The 26,793-nt window shown below is 49.8% G+C and overlaps 1 long non-coding RNA gene across 5 annotated transcripts in view; it reads right to left on the bottom strand.

The window, feature by feature from the left end:
- Positions 1-23,679, bottom strand: part of LOC119848501 — a 110,913-nt gene extending 87,234 nt beyond the window's left edge. Inside the window, exons 1-2 of one of the 5 annotated variants that reach the window (XR_006277018.1) lie at positions 22,577-23,679; positions 19,417-19,468 (exon numbers count right to left, since the gene is read on the bottom strand). This is a non-coding gene — a long non-coding RNA (uncharacterized LOC119848501). The other 4 variants (XR_006277016.1, XR_005290274.2, XR_006277015.1 and 1 more) reach the window with 4 other exon arrangements.
- Between the last annotated feature and the right edge of the window lie 3,114 nt (positions 23,680-26,793).

Below are 26,793 nucleotides of genomic sequence, written 5' to 3'. Positions count from 1 at the left end.
ACTGGCCAGAACATCCTGCAGGGCCTTTGTAAAGGGATCACCTGGTGGCCAGAGCCACCTGTGCTAGTAACGATTGAAACCCCAGACCAAGGTGCACAGCCCTTAGGCAGCCCTCTGTGCTATGCTGCCAGGATAACAGGAGTGTCTTTGGTGGCTGTTTCTTAATAGACCTCACTGCTAAGTAACCAGCACAGCAACGCTGTCAGCTGAAAACAGTCCTCATTTGTCTGAGATCGCTCTGCTGTTCCCCCCTTCCTGCCACTCCCCTGCCACAGTTCTGCTGCAGCCTTCAAGGGGCTGTCAGATGTTTTTCTCTTTCCGTTCTCTTTGTTGGCTTAGCTATGGACATCAGCCGAAGCTGCACTTGGTATAATCTGAAACAAGCCACATGCAGGATCCTCTCTCTCTCTCTCTGGCTGGGGGCTCCCGACACCCCCAGTCCAGTGCATGGGCCAGCTTTGATGTCAGAGCCCAAACCAGTTATATTCCCAGCAGGGCAGAAGGAAGAAAACACAATATATAAATTCTTCTCCTCGAGAAGAGATGCTGGGGCTCAAGTAATTTTTTTACTTTCATACCTGATGCAGCCAGCCCAGAGGTGCCAGGGCTCAGCCATGGCAAGCCCTGCTGGCTCAAATTAAGCACTGAGTTACTCTGGCATAAATGGGATGAGAATTTGGCCCTGGGTGCAAGATAAAGGGAGATTCTTATCACACCACCTTGGAAGCCAGGGTCCAAAAAGGGGAAGTGGCTCAGGCTGAAGCAGAGAATTCCACATCGATGCACTGACGAGCCTGTGGCTGACTGTCCGAAAGGGGGCAGAGTCACGGGGAGGGGACAAAGAGGAGGTCAAGACTAGAGGCCTGGGTATGGGTGACGGGGCATGGCTGCAATCCCATCTCTGCTGCAGGGAGCACGCTGGCAGTGGACGCGCTGCAACCTCAACGGGAACAGGGCGGCCGGTGACACAACCCCCTTAGGTGGCTTGGCAAGGCCAACACACTACATAGTGCGCAGGCCCTGGCCAGAGAGAGGTTGCACCAATACCTGTGCCATGGGCCCCCTCCAAGCATGCTCAGAAAGAGGAAACGTCCACGTTTCACTCCCACTTTGGGGCCTCAGGTACTGTTGCACCACGGTCCCACCATTCTCTGCCTGTGGCCAAGCCTCCTGGGGGCTGTGATACTTTGCTCTTTTTTCAGTTGCTGGGCTCAGTGTGCAGGTGCTGGGCTGGGCGGGTGGCCCGTGATACTCAGGCCATGTGATCTGGCCCCTTCTGGTCTTAAACACTGTGAGTTAAAGGAGCGAGTTGCTGACATTTAAAAGAATGGCTCTCAGAACATGGTCAGAGCCCACCCCACCCTAGGGCACAGCCCGGCCCAGCCAGCAGCAAGACATCATCAGATCTGGCTCTTAATGGGCAGAACCCCACTGGCAAGCTGGGGACTTATTATCTTGCCCTTGCTCAGAGGAAGGAGCTCGATGCGGACAGACTGGGATTGTAGGCTGGCCTCTTCCTACACCAGCCTCTTCCTCCCGTGCTCAGTGCTAATGTACCCACCCCCAGCACCCCAAGGGGGCCTCAAACTGCCTCTCGGTGGGGAGTGGGTTACTAATCCGTTAGCCCCCAGTGGCAAAATCCCCAGCCACTTTGCTGGGGAGCGAGTTCTGGCCCTTCCTTTCCAGAACACTGACGGGGTAACAAAGCATCCAGAGGTATGTCCCCTGCCATCTCCTCAGTGGCACTCCCCATGCTGCCCTGTGATTGCTGGGGTGTTGGCTGCCAAACGCTTGCCTCCCGTGGCCCCGCTGAACAGACATGGTTGAGACGGGACTTGCACAAACTGGGGGCTGAGCCTGCCATTCTTACTTATGGGAGGAGCACTTACTCTTGCAGATAGTCCTCTTGGCTTCAGTGGGGCCAATTGCCCAGGCAAGGACTGGGCCCCGGGTCCCTTGATGATAGTAAGACCCACCCTTGCATGGAGAAGGTTCACAGCCAGAGGTGTGAACAAAGCGAGTTCATTACTTCAGGGGGAAGGGGGGAGTTTATGATGGAAATGGACAAGATCCTGTCCTTCCTCCCATGATAACACTGTTTTGCTCTTTACATTACATACGATCTGCAGGGCCTAGGAGATCCAGCCCTGTGGGCAGTGATACCCAAATCGTATGATGACGTTTTTAAAACACCCCCTGCCTGGCAGCTCGCTCACCTGTGTGCTGAATATCGAGCCAACCTCTGCTGCTCCCCAGCTGGCTGCCAAGAACCAGGGCTGCTTTCTCTGGGACATGCAGGGACTTCCCAAGCTTCCTCTGATACTGGCTGCCCATGGAGCTGGTCCCTGCCCATGACTGGGCCCCACCCAAGATACATCACCATAATCGACCCATGTGGATCAGATGCATTGATCATCAAATTACAGATACACCGGGACAACGGCGACACTAGCAGGAAAGGTTTTAAGAGAGTAGCCACCCTGTTCCCCCCTGCACCATGTCAGGACGTCAGCTTCATGTAGTACCTGCCTAACTTAATGTCCAGTACATGCAACCCTGTAAGGTCAATGCAGCTATAGATGTAACAGCCAGCTCGAGGAGTAATGATGCCATATCAGGCCCATGGAACATAAGGTTCCTGGAGGAGGGAATTCACCTTCTCAAATGTTTGCAAACAACTGACCAAACAGCGGGCCCTATGCAAAGGCACAAAATCTTCAGCATTACAACTGCTCCATATGTGCAGGCTCCAGCAGTATGGGTTTAGGTATGGGGAGAGAAGAGAGGCCTAATTATAACAAAACAAGCATGAGATACATAGCAGGTGGGTTCTGCAGAATGGGAACAGGTTTAAAGGGGCTGGAAATTGCTTGGGGGGCATTTGATGTTTTTGAATAAATGATTTTTTCCCCCTCTTACTGCTCAGGGGGGAAAAATAGGTGCATTAAATAGGAGCACATCCCCTGGCCAAAAGGCATCAGTGAACACAGGCAAGGTTTTTATATGCTGCCCATCACCATTATACTCATGAGCTGTATCCCCACTCTGGCATCACATGGACATTGCTTAAGCTGCATAATTAGGCCCTAATCCTGCAACACTTTACACATGTGCTTAATTTTACCCCTGTAACCTGTCCCACTGGAAGTAAACAGGACAGCTCCCAGGCATACGCTGTGTCTGTGGGCTTCGAGGCACTACTGCAATACAAAGAATAAATCATATGTGACTGTGGAACTGGGCCTTAAAATACAAAGGGTTCAATGCTGCTGCCTTCACTCAGACAACCGGCCACTCACCACTGCCTCCTGCAAGTGCAGACCTAAAATGTACTTGCAGATTTAACTGTATCAGCCTGCAGGCTACCCAAACACACCTAGATATTGTTTAGTCCTGCAGCATTTCCAGAGGCAAAACTCCCAGAGATGACTCTGCACCAGGGTCTACAGAGTCAGTCTCATTAATAGTAATAATAAAATAATGATTATACCACCACAATGTCTATTGTATGGAGAGTCACCAAGATATTTTGAAATATTAACCATAGTGAAGCAAGACAGATTGACAGAGAGACCAGAAATGACAAGAAGGGTTTAGAATGGAACGTGCTTCTCAGACTTAAGTCTAGCAATGCTATGAACAACACTGTAATATCCATATAGACATAGACAAACAATGGGACCTTCTTCTACTGAAATTGACTTCTTTTTCCTCCCAAAGAGCTAGATCATCCACTCCACATGGACTTCATGCGTTAACTCTATGTTACAATTCACTTGTGTGCCACATTTAAGCAACTTTCCTTCTACTTCACCATAAGCCATGTTTTGCTCAAGGTTCCTTTCAAGCAGGCTCTGTTATGTTTATCTCTGTATGTGCACAACAACAATATTTAATTGTCAATGTGAAGATTAAAACCATTGTGGAAAAATAAGAAGTTGTTGGAGTTTGTAGTTGGCCCAAGGACTGTTAGACTGGAATAGAAATAATCATCAGAAAAACAGATGTTATCCCTGGGCCTCAATAAATGATTAAAGACAAAAACCTGCTGAAATTTCAACCGAATAGACACAGCACATTTCACTTTAAATATCTCTCCTTTTGCAAAAGATGCATGCACTTCCTTCAGAAAGCTGCCAATAATTCAGAGAAGCAGGTGGCATGTGGAAATCCACTCCCCTGTTTAAGTACCAGGAGAGCTCTCAGATGGTAGGAAATCCTGGAGAATAGTGAATCAGTTTTTACATTCGGTTCTCTAGCTTTATGATATCACATACACTCATACAGCTAGATAACCAAAGACAAAAACCAACCCAGTCCTTTAAATATAGGCCTTGGTCATTCCATGCACACAACACATGCACACACACCTTGCTTGTATCCTGGTGCCACTTCCTGCTTCATGCACCCAGCACAGTATGAAATAAAAACCAAATCCTTTTAGATCTACAGAGTGTGTTCCTGCCTCTCAAGATCTTTCCCATTTTATATTTTTCTTAAATAGGAAGCCTCACTGTTGTGAGAGTAGGAATCCAGGCTGATTCCATGCATCCTAATGCCTGTGTATAGTGCAACACACACACACATCCTAATGCAACACACAAATCCACACACCCTCGATGCAATAGTCACAGCTAACACACACACAGGCAACCAGTAACGTCATCCAAACTGTCCCTTCTCCCTAGAGATCTGCTTCCTTCTCACACCCAAATGTACCTTCCAGCCCCTCTCACTGTGCTGGGCTCTGACTCTGTAATTACTGTAAATTACTGACATGAGAAATGCTGAGTCACGAGGACTCAGATGAGGGGAAAAAATTATTCCTCTTAAAGGGACCTCCCAGGATTTTCGAGGTGCCTCTGGCTCCTCCTGCCCTGCCCCCCATCTTTGCAGTTCTGTGGCTCTGTTGAAGCAATTTCTGCTCCCTTTGCCCCAGGCTGGGCCTGGTGGTGGTGGTGGTGCGGGGGGAGCCAGTGGAGTTTTTCAGCCAGTCCTAAAGCAGGAGTGTTCAAAAAGGCCCTGTTTCTAGGTCTGCCACAAGCAGAAGGATCAGCCCAAAGCAAAGGCTGCAACCAAACAGCCTAACAAAAGGGCAGGCGAAAGAAACTCTCACCCACCCCTCCCTGCACAAGCTACTCCCAGGGCCCAGATTTGGGGGGATAAAATTAGCAAATTAGGCAGGTCAGAGACCGACAGGGGGGGTCGAGAGCAGCTGTATTTGCCCTTTGTGTAGGGGAAAATGGGTTATTTGGCTTTGCACTAGGGTGTGTGTGTATGTGTTTTGTGTCTCTCTCTGCTGCGCAACCAGTCAGTGAGAAGGGAGAGAAACATACAACCGGATACAACCCGCCTCATTCCCCGCTCAGCCCCCTCGCAGCCAAAGAACCGGGGTCCTGACACGCAGGGAAAGGAAAGAAAAGTACCTTCCACTCCTGCTGCCCCTGGGAACGGCTGGGAGCTCCCTGCTCTGCTTGTCCTTCCACGCCTTGGAGAGTGGAGAAGAAGAGGGTGGGTGGGTATCTCTGGAAAAAGCTTGCTGGACTCTAGGCAAAAAGCCCCCTCCCCTAATAACCCCCCCATCCACCCCTGACACACCCGTCAGGGGCTCCAGCACAACGTGGCCTCAGGCAGGCGCCTGGCACGTCTGTGATCTCCCCCTAAACTTGGTCCAAAGGCTCCGGGAAAGTGCACATGGATGGGGGAGAGGGGAGGGGAGGGGAGGGAGACAAGTGGTCTGAGAAAGTCTGAGGATGCGGGCGGGGGGGGTAAGAGAGGCGACGGCAGGGGACAAAGCCAGACTTTCTGGGCTGGGCCAACCTGCGAGCAAAGCCGGCTCTTGGGGGGTGGGGGGGCAGCCCGACAGGGCAGAGGTCAGGCACCCGGGCTCGGATGATGTCAGCACCATTAGACATGCTTACTGCTACATGGCTGAGCAAGTGGAAGTCTGGAGGGTACCGGGGAGGGGCTCTGTGTGGTCTGCCGCCCGCCCCAGCCCCTCTTCAGAGCCCGCTTTCGTCTCAGACACACCAGCTCCCCCGCCGAGCCGCTGCGGGGTCAGAAAGTGCACCCAGCCTCCCCCCCCCCGACAGAGCATCCCGTGAGCATCGCTCCGCACCGAACCCGGGTGAGCCCGGCACGGAGCCTGCACGGAGCCGCCTCCCCGCGTCCGCTTGGCCGGGGTTTTAAAGATTCGAAACTGGATTTTTGTGTCAGGCCCTGGGGGGGGGAGCACACCCCGAATCGGGGGTGAGGAGCAGAGAACAACACTCACCCCCGGCCCCAACGCCCGTTGGCTTCTCTGCCTGAGCCAGGACTGCGAGAGTTTGGGACCTACGTCGTTTATTACAATTAAACCGATTGCACCCCAAGTTCTCCCTCGCTCTCTCTCTCACACACACACGCGCCTTGGGACATGGGGTCCAGTTGCAGGGGGTTTCCCTCCCATTTTGCCTCTTTGCAAGGGGCAGTAATTGAGCTGCTCACAACCATAGTTAGAGGAGCGATCTGTTTATCCAGCCCCCCCCCGCCTTTTAACTCAGGGAAATAGTTTCCCCCCCCCGCGCCCCCATCTCCCTGGAAATCCTACTCCCTGAGTCGAAATGGAAAAGGTCCCATTAACCATTGGCACAAGGTGCTGCCCCGGCTCAAAGGGCCCCTAATGGCTAAGAAATGTTTCTGTTCTCTGTGCCCTTGGGGTAACCCCGCGCAAGTGCACTGGGGAGTGTGAGCGGTGGGGGGCGGAGAGCAGAATTCAGCCTGCCATGGGGCAGTGTGGGGGGGAGTACGGTCTGTTACAAGGTTTTATCACAAGAGATCGTTTCTCTCTTACCCTGTATGACTGCAAGACAAGACCCTTCTCTTAGGGGATCATCTGAATCCCCCCTAACCACACAGCTCAGCGATTTCTAATCCAATCATGCTAGGAAATCGCCTGACAATTATCATGCCGAAAACGTGCACCCGCCTCACGGCTGGGCGTTTGCAGTCGTTAGGGGTTTCTGGGAGGTTTACACTGGTTTGGATGCAGCTTGCAGTGAGGAAAAGGGGTGAGGGAAGTTCTGGAGAGGAGGAGGGGCAGGGTTTGAAGTTGCTGAAAGCTGAAGATTGTCCGTCCAGTCACCACGGGGATCCATGTTAAGGGTGCTTCTCGGCTTGCTAAAAAAGCAAATTAGTGATGCAAACACCAGCCACCACCAGGGGAATGTTTCAAACACATGGCAGTGAGACCCCGGCAACAGGCCTAAATATCACACACACACACACACACATACCGATTCTGCGGTGGCTCTCAGGGCATGTTCTACACACACAACCGCACATCCACTCAGCAGAGCTTTCGTGTCTCACGCACACGCACCGTTTACTAAGGCAACGACTCCTCCTAACACGGCTGCAGGATCGAGCCCCCTTCGCTCCCACTTTGGCATAAAACGGGACAGGGTTTTTGTGGCGCTATCGCCGATGACCAAAAAAAAAGCAAAAAAAAAGCGAACTCGCCTTTTAAATCAAAGCTGGCCGCGGCTACGGCATTTGCGCCCCGGGATCTCGGGGAATGGACGCCCCGGGCACAGAGCCGGGCAGGGTCCTGGTCTGTTTTCTGCCCTTCTGAGGCACATCGGTGTCACATCCCCCCAGATGTCTCCGCACTGTCTCCCTGGACACACGGGAGACACAAGGATGCCAGACCCGCTGCTTAGCAGCGAGACCGATGACTTTAAAGGGAGGTGAATGTGAACCTTTTCACTCTTTTTTGAAATGTTAACCCCCCAATAACTGGATTTTCCCCCTCCCCGGACTGCAGATCCCCGACTAACACAGATTCAAAACCAAAAATCACGTGTCCATTGTTCTCTCTACATCTTAAAGGGAACATTTAAAAACCAAATGCCCCAAACCCTTCCAGCAGCCTCCTTCTCCAGCGATTGCCTCCTTTCTGGTCTTTTGCTCGTTTAACCGTCTTTAGAGCCAGAGATTTCCTCCGCTCTCGATTGAGCAAATTTGCATTAATCAAGAAGTTGCTTCTTCCACAGAGTCACGGGCCCCCGCTTTGGGCGGTAAGATGCCCAGCACACTTTACCTGCCAGACGCGATGCTTTGCCCTCCGCGAGGTTGACAGAAATGTCCGTTTTGTGCACGTTCAAGCCCCGCGATGTATGTTGCAAGCACATGTGCAGCTCCTGGGGCAGAATCCGCCGGGAATTTACAGCTGCAGAAAATTGGTAGCCGGGCTCGGAGACATAACACGCGCCAGCCCAGCGGATTTTCCCCTTTTCCCCTTTCGGCCTCTAAGCTCAGGGTGGGATTTCAGCGTCATTGTCTTTAAAAGTCACTTTATTCAGAAGGCGAGCGCGCGTGTGTTTTATTTATAACAAACCTTTCTAAGTGAGAGCGGTTCCAAAGCCTGTCAGGGCACTTCCTTCCCCTTCCCCTTCCCCTTCCCCTTCCCTTCCCCTTTCCCGGCCCGCGTTTGTCAGCGTTTCTGAAACCCGCAAAATGCCACTTCCATTTCCATGGCCATTTCTGCCAAAATACCAGCCCGGGTCCTCTAACTCTCGCCAGCCTTTGTTGAAAAGATTTACGGATTTGGGATTCTTTAGCAAACTGGGAATTTTTTTTCCAGCGGGGGGAAGAAGAAAGACTCGATGGGGGACGGGGGGACTTTTTTAGATCAAAATATATTTCCGATCATTGGCCGATAGAGATAATGCTGTTTCTGTGTGGCCACATTATTTTCAAAGGAGGAGACAGAGAAGTGGCATTCAACGTAATAATTCCCCGGGCCACCCACGGATATGTCTATAATGTTCTTTTCAGTTCCAGTTTCCCCTCGCTCCTACTTCTGAGAATAATCCGGTCAGGATCAGAAACGCGTTTGGTGAGAGCCAGAAGGAACCGGGCTGGGTTTTCTTCCCGTGGAGTAACCTGGGTGGCTTCTTTTAATTGATGTATCTGATGGAAAATTCTCCTGTAAGGGAAAAGAAACACCTTGGGCCCGAGCTGTGATCTACCCCCGGGGGGGGGGGGGCGCTGGCATGTAGAACCCGCCCGGGAGGGGGCACAGGCTGGAAGCCCTGTAGGTCCGGCTAAACGGGACACTGAGCAGCTGCCGCTGGGACCCAGTGTTAACCCGGTTGCTTGAGGGACCCCCGGACCCGGTGCGGCCTGGACAGATGCCCTGGGGCAGGAGAGAAACAAACGCGGGGGAAGGAGAGAGGAGAGTGGGCTGGTCCGGGAGGCCCAGAAGGAGCGATCCGAGGTGAGAGGCCAGGCTGCGTGGGCAGCTCGGGGACCCGGCCTGGCACAGACTCTCCTCCGCTCCGGATTTGAGTGGAGTGACTGGTGTGACGCACACCGGGCCACGGTCTCCACCCTCTGGGAAGCGGCCCCGGAGTTTCTCCCTCCCTCGCCTGGATCTTCCCTGCAAGCCTCCCGATGATATTCAGGCAGGGCCTGGGCCGGGCCATGGCAGGACAGATCCCCCAGGCTGTGTCCCTGAGGCTAGATCCTGGGCACGGGGGACCTACGCCCCCAAAGGAGGCGCAGCTGAGCTCGGGCGCAGCCGAATCTGCACCCCCCCCCAATTCTACCTAAAGGCGCGCTTGGGTCTCTCCAGTTTGAAAGCTGGGGTCCCGACGCTGGCATGCGCAACACAGAAACTTGGGGGGTCGGGGGCGAGCCTGCAGCTGTCGGATTTTAATCTGCACTCCCTGAAAAGGCTTCCCACCTGCGGTCTCCTTCCTCACTTCCTCTTGGACCTAGCGCTGCTCAGCCCTGCTTTTTAAGGAGCCCCCCGTACAAATTGGAAGGGAGGGAGACAAAACAAACCGAATGGACCACACAGATATCTCCCTCCGACACAACCTCCACATGCGCCCGAACCCACTAGGTTGTGTTGGGTCAGCGCCCGAACCCACTGGGTTGTGTTGGGTCAGCACCCACAGCAGCCAGCGCCAGCCTTAAATCTTCATCTCCACCAAAACCAACAACTGCCGCCTACCCTTTTCCCACCCGCTCCATGTCCTGGCTTCTCTGCAGAACTCAGCAAGCAGCGGGCCAGAGCCCGAGCTCGGGTGGAAATGGGAGCGGAGACCAGGCAGTGACCCACTGAAGGGAAGTTAGTATCGCTGTCTGCTCAGCACAGCTCGGTGCAGAGAGCAGAGCATCCCCGGCGTTACCCAGCCAGGACGGGGCCCGAGCTGCGCACGGACCCCGGGGAGGTGACAACCCGGATATTCCAGGGGTCTTAACAGAACCGGGAGCTGAACCCTGAGCAAGGAACCGCCTGACGACGCGCCAGTCACATGCTGGAAGGGGCAGAGAGCCGCACGCACGGTCCTGCGTATTCCCACCGCAACCGGGACAAGCTAATTCCCCGAGGGAGTCTTAAAAACAAACCCACGAGGAAACAAAGTCTCCCGAAACCTCGGGACAAGGAGTCTTTCGGCTCCCACTGCAGCGTGCCCCGGAAATTCTCTGCGGCTGGGTGCCATTAATACCAGGCAAGGAGAAGAGTCGCCTCCCCTCTGGGCCAATTACTTGTATTAAGTGGGCTGATGCGGCTGTCTCTGTCCTGTACCCCAATGAGGGACATTTGAAAGAGTGCAGCAGGCAACTCCAGCTATGAGCCAGAGGCTGAGATATGATGGATGGTATTATGTACCTGTATATGTGTATACACCTATGTCACACACACTTATCTGTAACACACACACCTCTTTATAGGCACTGATGGAAGAAACAGCATAAGCAAAGCATGTGGCCATAAAGATCTTGTCAAAATCTGTGTGCTCATGTGTGCACAGGTCAGATCCATGTCGTCTTACCTGCCTCCAGCCCTGGCAAAGGCTCCCTTCGGCCTGCTGACCTGTATTATTCAAGCTATTTTGATGTATTGTTAATAAAAAAAATAAATCCAACGGGTCTGATAAAAAAAATCCACATTCCTATTTTTAAAAGACATTTTCCTTTATCCTCAGGTCTTGTTACTCAAATATTCCAGTTTTGATTTAATCCATATGGTTTAGGAGCCTCAAAGCCTGTAACTGCTTCCTGAAAAGTAACAAGTTGTCCACTTCAACCTCAGCTTTGCCAAACCTCCCAGGGGGAGGACAGCTACACCCGGGGTAACCATCAAGGTCCCGGCTGGCTTTACAAGCCAGTAATCCCTGGCTCTCCCAGAAGAGTTGGTATTTCAGGAACATTTCTGATCAGAGGCAAACCTTTTTTAAAAAATGGAACAGTCATAAGGGGAAAAAATGTTCTCCCTGTCATCTGGTCCCTGGTGTAAGAGGGCGAGAGACCCACAAGCCCATCTCCAAGCCATTTGAACAAATCTGCCCACTTGGGCTTTTAGATTAAACTGAGATCCTGTCTCTTTAAATAGAAAGCACCCTTCCTGTTGTGAGAGCGCCCTCTAAAGCAGGGTTTCTCTGCATTATCCCCCACTAAAGCCCCAAGTTACAAGGTACTAAAGTCAGTTTCCCCAGCCCATCTAGCCATAAAGAGAGGGAGGGTGACTTTGCTCCCCTTAAACCTGTTCATGCCCACCATGATGCAACCCCCACATCCTAGTGGATGCTGCAATCCACATGGGAGCAGATTCTTAGAATATCATTCTTCCAAGGTGCTCAGGCCCAGATCCAGCAAAGCACTTAAGCAGGTGCTAAACCTTAAGCATGTAAATAGTGCCAACTATTGCACCTTGCATTGATGTCAATGGAACGACTCCCATTGACTTCAATGGGGTTGTGACCTTAGAGAGCAGAACCATTGCATTATGGATCCTTTATAGCCTTGTCACCAAACCCCTTTGTCTTTCAGCAGGAAGGCTAGTAACTCAGGACACTTTGAACCTTGTTAAAAAAAGGAGAAGAAAATAAGAAGTTGAAAGTTTTCCTAAACATGATCTGACTCCTGCCCTCTAGTCCTCCCACTTTGCCACAGTCCATCAGCCTAGGGGGGAAGCTGACAGCAGCAAAGAGGCTATACCCAGTGGGATCCTAGCAAGTGTCCAAACCCGCACCCAGTGTGGAATAATTGTAAAATAAAAACAAAAAGTAGGGTTGGGAATATTACATGAAAGCAAACATGATCAACACATTGATGGAAAAATTTTACTGTTTGTTCTTATCTATTTGTCAATGGCACCATGAGTGCATTGATAAAGCAAGGGCGCATGGCTAAGCAGATCTTAACTAATTCATATCATATTGGTCTATAAGTGTATTCAATATTATACACAGCAGCACATAGAGAATTTGGACTTGGAGACCCCTGGTGCCAGGTGAGACACAAAACCTAGGCACTGCCCCAAGGGCTTGCAATACAGAGAGACGGGTCTGGGGCGGGGGTGGGGAGGCAAAGGCCTAGAGAGGGGAAGTGATTTGCCCAAGTCACGCAGCAGAGCTAGAAATAGAACCCACATCCTGTCTCTGCCAGGCCAGTGCCCTAGTCACTGAGTTGCACAGTTCTGCCACGGGCAGGCTCTCAACAATAGGCTTAATGGCTCTGCAGGGAAAGTGATTCTAAGTCTATTACAGCCCTGAATGAGCAGGGAGGGGGGCAGCGGCTGACCTGATAGGTCTTGCCCAGTTCTCCAGTCTAAGGTGACACATCCTGCTGCTTGGGAAGTGCTGCGGGCCTAGGTCCAGGAGGCCCATGGGCGGGGGGAGGGGGAGTTTCTCCTTTGGGGCGGGAGAAGGGAAATAATAGAAACATCTTCAGGGCACACAGCAGGGAGGAACAGCCAGATTCCGAGAGAGCACTTCCACCCGCTGCAGAAAGCGTTCGGAGCCCGCTGCAGCCCGTAGGCCCAACTGGAGGAGATCACACTGCGGCTTTGAATCCCCAGGCCTTCCTTAGGATTTAAATGTCCCTTCAGCTTCTCCATCCCTGGCGGCCTGTGTGTGAAATCAGCGAGTGGGCTCCAGCCCATTCCCTAGCAGGCGGGTGTCCCCATTACAATAGCCAGCTACCCCCTTGCCAGCAGGCTCAGCAGGCAGGGCCAAGGCTGAAGGAGCCCTGGGACCTGAGCTGCCCTCTGTCTCCTAGAGGGTGTCAGAACCGGGCCACATAGGGAGGGGGCTGTGCTTGGGGAAGCCTGATCTCTCACTGTCCATGCCGGGTCTAACCTAGACATAAAGAAAGCCCGGATTCCAGAGCTGGGGACTCTGCATTTTTCTCCTCCACTATGTTAAGGGAGAAAGACATTAAAAAAACAAAAACAAAATAAAACAATCATAAAATGATACTAAAGCAAGCAAAGAATCCTTCTCATGCAGACACACCCATGCATGCACACCTATGCAATTACCTAAGCGTGCACACCCAGGCAAACACCCATGCAATCACCCATGCATGCACACCCAGGCAAACACCCATGCAAACACCCAAGCGTGCACACCCAGGCAAACACCCATGCAAACACCCAAGCGTGCACACCCAGGCAAACACCCATGCAATCACCCATGCGTGCACACCCAGGCAAACACCCATGCAAACACCCATGCGTGCACACCCAGGCAAACACCCAAGCGTGCACACCCAGGCAAACACCCATGCAAACACCCATGCATGCACACCCAGGCAAACACTCATGCAAACACCCAAGCGTGCACACCCAGGCAAACACCCATGCAAACACCCATGCATGCACACCCAGGCAAACACTCATGCAAACACCCAAACGTGCACACCCAGGCAAACACCCATGCAATCACCCAAGCATAAACACCCAAGCAAACACCCATGCATGCACACCCAGGCAAACACCCAAGCGTGCACACCCAGGCAAATACCCATGCAATCACCCATGTGTGCACACCCAGACAAACACCCAAGCGTGCACATCCAGGCAATCACACACACTGTTGTGATAACTTATCCGTCTCCCAGCCTCCTAAATTTTCCTCTGGCCTGACTGTATTGTTATTTTTGCCAGCCCCCTCCATCCGCCATTGGACTGCCGGCGTCAGCTGACATAGGCAGCTCTAAACCCTACCCGGTGGAAATGCCTGATCTTTCCACCTATTTCTAGAGAAACCCTGAAACAAATCAACCCAACACGCAGTCCATCAATTAAGACCCCCACTCCCCAACTGCCTCACTCCGCCAGACATCACTAAAGACCCGGCAACATCGTAGCCAACCACCCAGACCTATGTCACGCAGGCTGCCCGTCTATAATTAGCCGCGAAGGAGGAACCCAGCCGCACGCAGATGCACACCCTGGAGACGAGTCGCTGCTGGGGGAGATGTGGCACGAAGACGCTATTTTCAGCCCAAAGGGCTCCTGGAGGCGGACGCTGAATGCGCCAAAGACGTTCCAGAGCCACGTCCGCACGTTCGATTTCTGGTTGAAACGACTTCAGAGGCTAGCGGGGCTTAGCCGGCGCGGATGCCGCGGGCTTGGGGGTGGGCGGGGTTTTGTTCATTCAGATCTTGGGGCTCTTCTCAGAGAGGTGTTTCAGGGCCCGGGGAAGCTGTTGGTTTCAGGCCTTTCCTCTGCTCCCAGAATTCAAGCGGCTTCTCCGTGGAGGCAGCGCGGAGCCAACCCAGCCAAAGACCCAGGCAACCTGCGGGCTCCCCCGGCTTTCTCCCTAGCTGCGCTTCCTACAGATTGAAGAGCGTTGTTCCATCCGGGCTGCGGCCCTTCCTAGCTCCGTATTTAGCTAGCAGCCGAAAGCTAGCACAGATTATTAACCCAGCCCCGTTCATGACACGGCGAGGACATTAATCCTCTCACCCAGGGGCGATTCCTTAGGAATCACGCGGCGGTTTGATTCTGCTTTTTATCATTCGACCCAGGTTAGAGGAATCCACTAGACTTCTCTCCAAAGTGCACTGCCACCTGCTCTGGCCCCGATCCTGCGCTCGTGGGCCTCAATGGCCCCATATAATCTTTCGGTGCCGAGGCCCTTTCTACATATTGTTGGCTCTGTCTGTTCCAAGGACGGGACAGTGGCAAATTGTAGGGGGATGAGCAACTCTCCCCGAGTAGGAGACCCAGACGAATTTCTTAGAACCAAGACTTCGGAGGTACAGAAGAAAATCTGGGGTTCGTAGTGTGCCCCCCTTTTACCGTTGCAGACAATCGACGGAGTTCTTTAACTCTTTCCCACGTGGAAATCACATTTTAAAAATAAATCCTAAAGAGCAACGTCACTAAACCCCCCAGAAGTTAAATCGGCCCCCAGATTCATTTATTCTTTTAAACAAACAAACAAAACACCGAACAAGGCACGAATAATAATTTGAAGCGTTGGGAGATTCCTACCCGCCTCGTCTGGCTGCAGAATGTTACCATTCGGGGTCCCATCCTCTCTCTGCCCATCACACCCGCATGGGGAATGGGAACTGGGAAAGTGCTGTCTATGGTGCTGAAATGCAAGTCTCTGCCTGCACGTTTCCCGTAGTGCCTGACAAATACAGCAAGGCTGGTTTGAATTTTGCATGGACAATGAAGACTACACCCGAAAAGTCGGTTGGTACATACACAGGGCCTTTGTTGGAAACTATTCCCCAAAAACTCCCACACTCCACGAAGGTACATACTGCATTTTTAGTTGATACCTTCCTATTTTCAAAGACTTGAGGTGGCAAGCAGAGGGTCCTGAATTTGTTTTTTAAAGTGAGGGGATATTTCTTATTTCTGTATACCGTACACAGTGCTTATTAATTAATTAATTATTCCTGTCAGATTTATTTTTAAAAAAGACAAACAGTACTGAATGAAGAGACTGGTGTTGCCCAGGTAACTGTTTGTTTAGTTAGCTTATTATTCCTCCCCCTCCCCCCCACACCCACCCCGTGCATTTGTAGAATTTAAATATTCCTGAGTAGATCATTATATGTCTCAGAGACACGTGGGTGTCATGTGTATAGGCACACATTAGGCGTGTTCCATTACATTGACGTTAAACAAAATGCTCCAAAATGACAATTTTTGAAAATGTGAAATATTATCTGAGTGTGTGTGTGCGCGCGCGCTATGTATCATCTCTCATCGTCTCAGCCATTTCTTTTGTTAGGTGTTATATTTTTAGTTGTATATGCCAACTATCCCCCACAAGGCTATATGTTACACACATATTAATACAATGTGTGTATAATATGGATTATTTAGAATAGTTCACTGTGTCATATTTTGACTCTGTTCTGTGTCACTATATATAATTTGCTAACAGAATATATATGTGTGTGTGATATTACACACACACGTATTTAAACAGCACACAGAAATAGTGTAAATTACCATACATTTCTATAATTCCCCTTTTTCAAATATTTCAAACTATTTACATAGAAATGGCATGACCACACCTTGGACGTGAGCCTGCTGTCTTTCCTCAGACAAACTCCCATTAACTTCACTTGCCACTTTGCCTTAGCCAAGACCCATTTTGCATTATATTTTGTTTGATACAAGTGTCTTCAGCCTGACCTGACAATCGTGTTCGCACGGGTTAGAATGTGGGCCGGGGGTGGAGTTTGTAGCCCATACGCTGGACTGTGCGATTCTAAACAGAAAACAATTCTATCAAATGTGTTTGAATCTATTGTGGATAAGAAATGAGATAAATCTTCCCACAGAGAAGCTCCGGATCGAGAGGTTCACACATAGAATAACGTCAGAAAAATCTCATTCATAATGTACATCTTTTTAAATATGCCCATTCCAGGGAATGAAATTATATCGCTGCACTATGACTAGACACAATATAATATGGATGTGTATTACACACACGATAATATTGACAGAGAAGTATGTGTACACACTAATTTCTGGGTATATGTGCGTGTAAGTATTTTTATAACAATATTTCGGTGTGCTCATTAAACCCACGTATAACAGACACACAAAATATTGTTATAAAAGCGTACACGTATTTTATAACACCCTTGCTGAGGTGTTTGTTATAGGAGTGTCTAATTAGTACACCAACAATATTGTTATATAATATGTACACGCACTTTTATAACAATATTTTAATGTGTTTATTATATCTGTGCATCTAAAATTAATGATGTAATATGTATAAGATACACATATAGTATGTAGTCTTACATAAACGTATAACACAAATAGTGTGATAAAAGTGGATACATGTACAAAACGACACACACACGTTTTAATAAAAACGTGTATCCTATCTGCATATTAAAGTGTTTCGTGTATGACTCATTGCAAACACCTTTCTAGGTATATTTTCCAGGACTCGGCTTAAGCATATAAATATAGAAAATATTACGGGGAAGCCTTAATGAGCAGAGGGAGTTTTAATAAATTTGTTTCCAAATCAGTACAAGTGCTTGCACCATGCAACCCTCTTTCTTTTCAATTCTCACTGTAAAGCAGAGGCTTAAAATGTCACTTTCTGTATTGTCGGGCCTTTTTTTGGAGAGAGAGAGAAAATATATAAATAATGGTCCTTCCGATTCCCATCTCTCCACACACACACAGGCTGGACACTCCTTAAACCAGCTACGATCTGTTTAGCATTTGCCGTCGAATTCCAAATGGAAACAGGACACATTCCGAACGGGCTTTTCTTCTCTCCTTTTTATCCCCCCTCCCCATGGTTTTAAATCGCCATGCACAGATGTTTGCAGCCTACCTCAGAGAAGCGAAGGGGCTCACGCTGAGACTCCGAGATGTAAAGAAACCCGCGCAAAAGCTGTCTCTACAGCAAGACCCCACCGTGAGAGAGTTTCACCTGGTGAAATAAAAAGGTATCTCGCTCCCTGTATCCCCCCACCCATGATACACGCGCGGCTTGCCTAGATCTGAATTTATTTAATAGGGAGAGAGAAAAACAGGTAACCTCCAGGAAAAAAAAACAGGGTGATTAAATATCTTTGTCTCACAGACACCCGCCCCACACGTGACATCCTGCCTCTTTTCTTGCTAGTTACCTTCCAGGTATATCTCGGACAGGGGCCGAAAACATGCCCCAGGAAGGCTTACGGGACTGGGGACACATTCTGAATTCCTTGAGATACCTGATCCCCGTTTAAACAAGGCCCGGCCTGCCAAAGGAGCCACGTGCGGGGAGCTAAAAACTTCTCAACAATGAGGAAGTGTGTGTGGGCTGAGGGGGGGTGTACTACATTAAAAACAAATCCCATCCCTTTATTTTGCACTGATGAAACCGCTTGATGGGCTGCTCTGATCATGTATTACCTATGGGCTGCTCCGGGAAGTCCACACTTTTACAGACCCTACCAGATTTCCCTTCTGCACATAATGTAAGGGCTGCCACCCGTGACTGGAGACAGGGAAATAGTCTCTAGGAAACCCTGGGGGGGAATCCCCAAATTGCTCCCCTTTAAATCCTTTCGCCAGGACTTTAAACACCTTAAACATGGGGAGAGCTCTCCAGCTCAGCTCCCCAAGGCTTGTCCCTGCCTTTCAGCCAGAGTCCCGGCTTGCTTTTAGCTAGACTTCACACAGATCTTCACAAACAACACCCGCTGTATTGCAATATTTGCTTTTAAACACCGTGAAAGGCAAGGATGGGAAGGACCAGGAAAAGATTGAAAAAAACAAACCCAAACCCCTGTCCAGGTCAGTTTCCTTTCCTTCTCTCCCCGATGGAGCTGTCAGACAGCCAGGCATGTCCTCTCCATCCTCTTGACTCACTCATTTTAGTTTTAAATAAGCTTTTAGGCAGTTTTAAAAATTAATAACAATGAAGCAAATGTGTATCCGTACCAGCACAAGCTTCGGGTCAAGAGGTGACCTTTCCTATTTGACACTTACCTGCATAATTTCTCCTGCATCCACATCTATTTCATTTAAATGGGCAGGTTGCTGTGTGAGTGTGTATATATATATATGCTTCAGAAGATAGATAGATAGATAGATAGATAGATAGATAGATAGATAGATAGATAGATAGATAGATAGATAGATAGATAGATAGATCCTTCTTATGAAGCAAAATACCTTCACTCCAGCAGCCATATTGGACTCTGGTGTAAACACAGCACACACACACACAAAGTAATATATCCAATCAGCAAATAAACGAGAGCCAAAATCGACAGAATCAGAGGAAGAGACATGACTTTTTATGAAAAATGGGACAGCAGTTTAGTCTAACGGATATTTAGAAAAATGTAATAGCCTGGTATGTTCAAATCAAATAGCGAAAAAGGGCATTTCTGTCACCAAATACTAGCGGGCTGCCTACAGGTATTCTGAATCCGTTAACTGCTGTCGTTTAAAAATAATCCGAAAACCTTTAAATCATTTTCAGTTGTTTCAATAATTATAACACTTTGGGCAGGGTTCTCATGCCTCCCACACAGCAGTTTGTAGACTTGTGCACGTGCTATTACTGATACACATAATACACACCCAGCCACCTAGTCTGATTGCGTTTGAAAGGAGACAAACAATTTCAAAATTACCTTTGGATCCTATCTGCAAATGTAACGACGAGTTCTCCTTTTCTGAGCTTACCTAAAGAGAGAGAGAGAGATGGGGGTGGGGGTGGGGTTGCTATAAATACCAAAGAAGCAAATGCTCCAACTTGAACTAACTTTCACAGAAAGATGTAAACTGAAAGCATTTATTAAAAAAAAACAACCGGGGTATTTGTTAACAAAAAGAAATCCAAAACCCAAAATAAACAAACAAAAAACCAACCATTAGCTCTGGGGTGGTTATAGGAGCAGAACAGCGATTGTCAATAACCTTAAATGTGCCATTTCCCAAACGTATCCTGTGTGTGATCAAAATACAACTAGCTGTAAAAACCTCAAGAGCCCCCTTTGCCTGAATGAACGGTTCTTTCTTAATTACACCAGGAAAGTCTCAGAACTTGGTTCAGAACAAACACAGCCTCAGATTATTAACTCACCAAATCAGGTCAGTTTCACTGGGCTACTAGAATCTCTTTCAGTACAGCCAAGGAGTTTCCTGATCCGAAATCTCACCCCTTCCAGAGGGTAAAGCCGGGAGAAATGATATTTTAAAAAGCAGAAATTTTAAAAACCAGCCCTGGGATTCCATGTATAGAAATTGCCCCAGCATCACAGCCAGATGAAATGACAACCGTGGAAAAATAAATACATAAAGCAGGAATATGCTAGGGCCTACAAGCCAGTGAGGAGGCAGGTGGGGGATAAAGCCATGTGTAGTAGTATTTCCTTTCCCTTTTATACGACACATTTCTATATAACACTCGTAGACAGAAATACAGACTGAAAACTATTGATGTGCAATTTTATCCTGCGTCTCCCTGCAGAATTCCAGGGTCCATAGTGAGCAAATGGATTCGGGGCGACATATAGGATCCATTGTAAATAACACATATAAAAATGGAACTGTGACTCAGACATCCAGGATGAACATTGCTTTCCTTGTCAATCTCACCAAAATCTAGTAGATCCCACAGCAGATCTCTCCTCAGAGGCAGCTAATACTTCTGCGAAGCTACAGGCAGGTTTACATAACACACCCTATCAGCTCATTTGAAGCTAAAATTTGGTACCTTTCCAGAGAGATGTTAACATTTTACGTATTATTAAATTATTAATTATTATTAATTATAATTATTATTATTTCCATTTTTTAAACTATCACTCACCGCGAATGGCTCTGTGCAGATCAACTTATTCAGAAACAGCGTATAAAAACAGGTTAAAGAGGTTTTCAATCAGAGCCTAAGCCAATATGTCCCCAAAATCTAGACTGGAAATATAGATCTTGCCATAAACTATATACCTAGCAGGAGGGGTGGGTTGGTTTCCCCCACCCCCACAGCTGATCAGCCAAAAGGTGCTTTAGCAACAAAGACTAGGAAGGTATTTGACGGTCACATTTTGGCCTCTTCTGTGCAGAAATATTCTCCCTGCGCCTGCATGCTTTGCAAAAGATTGACTTCCCTAAAAAGCAATCGGTTCCTGCTCCAGCAAGTGCATTAAAATATCTGTATCTCACACGCGGGGCAGACAGTCCAACTGGTCCTAAAAGATTCAGTGCACTTAATACTTCAGACAATCATTAATAATCAAATCATGAACCCAAACAAAAAATCAAACTTGTAGCAGGATATTTCCCTCCGCTGCAGGACAGCTGATCAGTAAATACTGCTGAGAAAATCAAAGCCTTAGACATCTAGGAGATGTGCAGCAGCAGCCTGCTTCTGTGCGAAGATGACCCGGGATACTCTAGTCCGGCCCCCCTGGGGTGTCTAAACCAACACAAAGCTTCTCCCTCGCGGTATTAAAAAAAGTTTCTTGGTCTTTCTTTGGCCAGGAGTGTTACCAATGAAGGCGCAGAGGACAGCAGGCATTTCAATGAGAATTAGAACGGACTGAAGGACGCGCGCAAACGCACACAAAATACACCAGCGGCCCAATCCTGCCCATCCCAAATCCAGTGTACTAACCTCATCCCCATCAGCCTCCGAATTCCGAAATCCGAACTCCAGCCCCCCTCTCTCCACACACACTTACACTTCGTTCCCCACCCCCAGCATGTAGCATTAAATCTCTCTCTCGAGCCACCTTCCCTACTGTAACCACACCGATGGGGGCTCGTTCCCTGGGAACTCATCAAGGTTATCAAAAGTGGGTCGCCTTTGTAAGTTTGCCAGAGTGCCCGTCTCTCTCCTTTTGTGTCTCCTTCCCAGAGAAAGGCCCTGATTAATTAATTTCACACTGTAGCCCCAGAGAAAATTTTCCCACAAACAAGTGACCGGGAAGACGTGTAGCCCCAAAGAAAAGAAGTCAACATCAAGTTCAACAGCATGCGGGAAGGTTATTATCATAACAATAAAGTCTGAGCGAACAGAAGTCTCCTCAACAAGAGGGACTGGCGTCATGGCAGTCCCCTATTCACACCGCCAGCCACATTTTCCCAGGCTCCTTAACAATCACACAACTGTTTGTCTTACACATGCCAACGTTTGGGCATGGAGTTTGCCTTATGATAACAAAAAATAATGAAGGCTTTGGGGAGGGGCGGGTCATTACAAAAAAAAAACCCCACAAAACCTAAGGAGGGGGAAGGAGAGAGAAAAGTGCCAGCCCTTGAAAGAAGAAGAAGACAGAGCATTTTAAAAGAAAAATACAAATAACCCCCCAGCCATCAGCTCCTCCCCCCACCCTGTGTCCAGAGACGAGGTGGAGTTGAACAGACTGTCCTAAACAGCTAAACAACCCCTGGGGCCAGGAGACAAACAATGCAAAAGGAAAGGAAAGGCGAGGGGAGTGAAACATTGTTACTTACTTGTTGATTCCAAATACTAATACATGCGGGGGGGGGAAGAACACCCCCCCGCTCTCCCCAAATTGCAATTCCTTTGACCAGGTTTCCAAAGAAAAAACTCTGGGAAAAGCCCATCGCAGCCTGAAGCTGGTCACGAAAGGCTACAGGCGGGACAGCAGAACCCGCGGCAGGTTCTAAGGTCCGGGGCCCGCCAGAGCCGTTCAGCTCCTTACTTGTGCTTGGCTGGGCTGAGCCATGGGGGGCGGGGAAGGGGGAAGCGATTGGGGGGGGGGGAAGAGAGACACTTTCCTAAACTTTGCGGCCACGTCCCCACTCCCCGTCCCCCCAACACACATTTTCTCACAGCTCCAGCGAGAGGCGAGGAGGGAACGTCTCTGCCCAGAGTCCGTTGCTGTCGGTCCCCCAAAGCGGCCCGAGCCGCTGTGAACGTGTCCAGCACTCCAATCAGCAGACCCAGCGGTCATTGTCCACAGTGAATTGGGGTCCATTGTTCCGAGCTCGGCCTGATCTGCAGGGAGGATTTGTTTTCACGCCTTTGGTGTCCCCCCCCCGACACACATTGAGTTCGATGGGGGGTGGGTGGGGAAAAATCACAGAGGAAGCCCCAGTTTAATCCGAAAAACCCCCACTAGTGCAGGCAGAGAATCTACAGGGAGCACCAGCCTCGCAGGGTCCCTCTAATTTAGAAGACAACTTGCTAAGCCAAGACGAGCAGCTCTGAACGCTGCCTGGGCTGGGCTGGGGCTCGGGTTGTTCTTCCGGCTCGCTCCCCCTTTTATTCCAAGTTCAAAACTTTTGGCTGGGGTGCTAAAGGAGGAAGGGTTGTCTAGGAGCAGAGAGCTCGGGTCCCCCGCCTCCCGCTCCAGGAGTGTCTGTAACTTTCAGGCTGCCAGCAAAGGCAGGCGGTCCAGCAATTCTCACGGTGCATCAGTCAGCGGGTGGATTGATGAGCAGGAGAAGAGGAGAGAGGGGGGAAAAAAACCCAGAAAGAAAAGATGAAAGGGGAGTGAGCGTGTGTGTATGGGGGGAGGGTATTTACCTCCTACACGCCCCACACCTGCATCCTGAATGATTTAGGTACCACACACCCCAACTACCCTCAAAGCTATTAACGCGTCAGCAGAGAGAAAGGGAGAGAGGGAAAAAAACAGACTCCCAGGGTCTATGTTAGGAAAAGGAAGCTCAGAACGCTGGCTGCGAAGGAAGCAAGAAAAACAAAATCAATCCACCCAGGGAAGAGCAGATCCAGCCGCAGCTCTCGCCTCTGGAGAGGGCTGCAAAGAGGTATTGGAAGCTGAGTCTTGCTGGTCACGTTGTCTTTACGTGGGGTTAAATAGCTACGTCTGCTTGTCACCTCCCGCCCCCGCCCCAATACCTCTGGCATTGCAGTGGGGACCTTTGGAGGAGTCTGGCAGCGGCCTACACTGACCTGGGGGAGGCAAAATGACGGCCCCGCACATAAGACCCGTGAGAGGAATGTTACCCAAACATCCATTTTGGAAATGGAGATGGGAGGCAAAGGGAGGAGAGAAAGTGCCCCCCTCCCCCTTGTTCCATATTTTACTACGTAAAGCATGACGTCGTGACGTTGCGGAGCAGGATAGGTTAGCTGCATTCATATTTTAATGGTTTTTTGCTGGTGGGGGGTTCAAGGCGAGGCTGCACATCTGATCTTCTAGAGGAAAAATTCAAAACAGTGGAGACTTAAAATACTAGTACAGGATAAATCAATAACCCCCCGATGGTTAATCTAAAACCAGCCAATAAATAAATAAATACCCCCCCGTGGGGGTCTTAGCCCTGCTGTTTTGTAAGACTGTCTCAGCCTTGATTAGTCTCAGCTCCTGATCGATAGGAGCTGATCAGGTTCCTAGGGCAGCTTTAAAGCAACGTTCAGAAATCAAAACAGACAGAACAATTCAAATGGCTGGGGGGGGCTCTGCCTTTCAGCCCGCCGAGGAGCTGGAGCTGTTCGGAGACACTGCTGAGCTAAGGTGCTTTGCTACCCCGGCATTTCAGGGTCTTCTTGCCATGCTGAGAAGTCCCTGTTCATGCTACCAGGTAAATTGGGAAATCAGGTGCAGGCGCTTTGTAGAGGTACGTGGCTGGTTGCGGTGCAAGGGATCGTGGTGTGTTCCATAGATCGACCTCTGAGCCTGTGGAGAACAGTCACCTTGTCCCCTGGCAATTAAGCTGTGGGCTGGTTTCCTTTGGCTGTTGCTAGTTCATATTTCTAAACTCCCAAGAGACAGAAAATAAATCACGTCGAGAAGGGAGCACTCCCACTGCTCATTCCTTATGTGTTTGTAGGGTGTGACTGTGTCTATTTATAGCCTAGATTTTATAAGAAGATGCTATTTGCAAAAGAATTCCCATGCCCTCTCTCCTGCTCGTATGCGTTTACTCTTTTCTTTTAACAGCTCCCCCCCCCCAAAAAAAACCAACAATTTTTGAACCGGATTGAAGTGTAGACCCTGACTTCGGGCTGTAAAAAACACAGCTGGCAGAGTGTGTCCCGAGACCACTCGCAAAAGTTTGTTAGAGGTCGCGAACGTGGCTAGCCAAAGAGTGAAACTAACACGACACCCCCCCCATAACGGAGCATTGTCTCTCTTTGCAACTAAGGTGAATTCTAGGACAAACCGATTAAAGGACGCTTTAAAAACACGCTCTGTTTGTTTGTTTTAGTTTCTGCATCAACCCTTTGCTTTCCAAAATCGGTCCTAACGTGTTTTAAGCACTTTCCATCCAAGGCATCTCTCGGGCATCTACAGAAGCGTGTCTAGGAATTGGAAATCCATATTTTAAAATAGCTGGTTCTTCTAACGATCCTTCCCAAGAGCCCCGGGGCAGCGGGGGCCCCTCACCGGGCAGCGTTAACAGAGGAAAACACATCGAAAGCCGGGTTAAAATAGAAACCTCTTTTCAAACGTTCATATCTGTAAACAGGCCAGGAAGGAGACGTCAAAGCAGCTACTCACAGCGGAGACAGCCCCACATCTCCCAGCCTTTACACGGGGGGAGTGAGGCTCATGTCAAAGGTTTCCGATTGAAAAGTGGACACGCCACGTTCTGGTGGTGCAGACCCCCGGCCGCGGGCCCCAGCCTGGGATAAGGGGCCCGCTGGAAGCAGCGGCTGGGTGCCCGGCACACGGTGCCCGGCTGCTGAGCGGTGCTTAAGGCAGCTGCAGATACGCACCGACTTCGGGGCAGCTTGACGCCCGCGTGTGCTTTGCTCTGCCTCACCGAGCAGCTCCTCGGGCGCGAACGGATTGGAACGAGCCGAGCGGGAGAATTTGGGGCTCGTCTGCAAAGGGTCGAGTTAGAGACTGGGGCAGCCCAGCGAGGAAATGTTAAAATCCCCCGGGCTGTCCCGCGCAAGGAGCGGGGCTGGATTTCGACACTAGTTCAGAGAAAGGAAACACCGGGCTTCCTGATCGAGAAGAAAATAAATCTCTTCTCTTCTGTAGCAAAAATACCCAGAGCCCCAGGCGGGGATAAATATTTATTTATTTCCGTCACTCGCGGGGTATGTTCTTTGCTCTAAAGCCACTAAAATGCTGGGGCACCCGCGTGTCTGGGGGGGTCCCCTGCTTTCGAGTTGGTTTATTATTGAAAGGTTGGTTTCAACTTGTGCAGTGGGACCGCGCGGTGTTTTCCACACACTCTGCTACTGATGCCCGGCAGTGACCAAGTGCCCAGAGCCCGGGGTGCGGAGGAGACGTGCCGTGCAGGGGGATCGAGACCAGACCACGGCTGAAGTGGAACAGCCCGGTATCAATGGTGCAGGGTTGCGGTGCCCGCCAGATCCCTGGTCAGACGGGAAATGCAGAGCGCACGGGGGTTTTCTGTCCTACTAGCTGCCGGGACAAACAACTGGGCGCTCGAGATGGTTGTAAAGAACCGGCGGGTGGGTTTCATTCGGCAAGCTGCAGGCAGATGTGTTTTTATTTGATTTTTATTTCAGATCAGCAAGATGCTAGGCAATTAGCGAAGAAATAAAGGGCAGATTTTTAGAGATGAAGGGAAAGAAAATGGCAACCCCCCTTTGTTAAACGCGTTCTCATTTCCCACCCCTCCTGAGGTTCGCAGGGCCTTTACTGGAGCCCGTGGGAGACCTGCGATAGGAAAGTAAAATCTAAGTGTAAATCTAAACAAGGTACATGCCGAGCTTTAGCTCTGACATACACAGACCCTCCTCTTTGGCGGGATACAAGTTTTACCGTCCCATGAAGGTAGCTGGACGATAAACGCCTTGGGGAAGCCGGCTCAGATGTGAACATGGAGAGATCTGGGACGGAGCCCGAGACGGTTTTGCCTGTTTGGGTTTTTGTGGCTACGCCAGGGGTGCCGGCTCCAGGCTCTGCCATGTGTGTGTCACGGAGATCACACGCACAGGGGTAACCAGCATTCTGTTCCATACAATAACACAGCAGCACAAGGACACGACCTTTCTCCTTAAACACCAGTGAGAACATGCTAAACAAACGATATTTCTCAAAAGCGGACAGTAGGTGCAGCTCCAAAAACCAGCCCCCACCCCATCCCCT

This window comes from Dermochelys coriacea, chromosome 25 (genome assembly GCF_009764565.3).
Source record: "Dermochelys coriacea isolate rDerCor1 chromosome 25, rDerCor1.pri.v4, whole genome shotgun sequence".
Classification (NCBI taxonomy): domain Eukaryota; kingdom Metazoa; phylum Chordata; order Testudines; family Dermochelyidae; genus Dermochelys; species Dermochelys coriacea.
The sequence above is the reverse complement of the archived record's forward strand: the minus strand, read 5'-3'. Positions and strand labels throughout refer to the sequence as shown.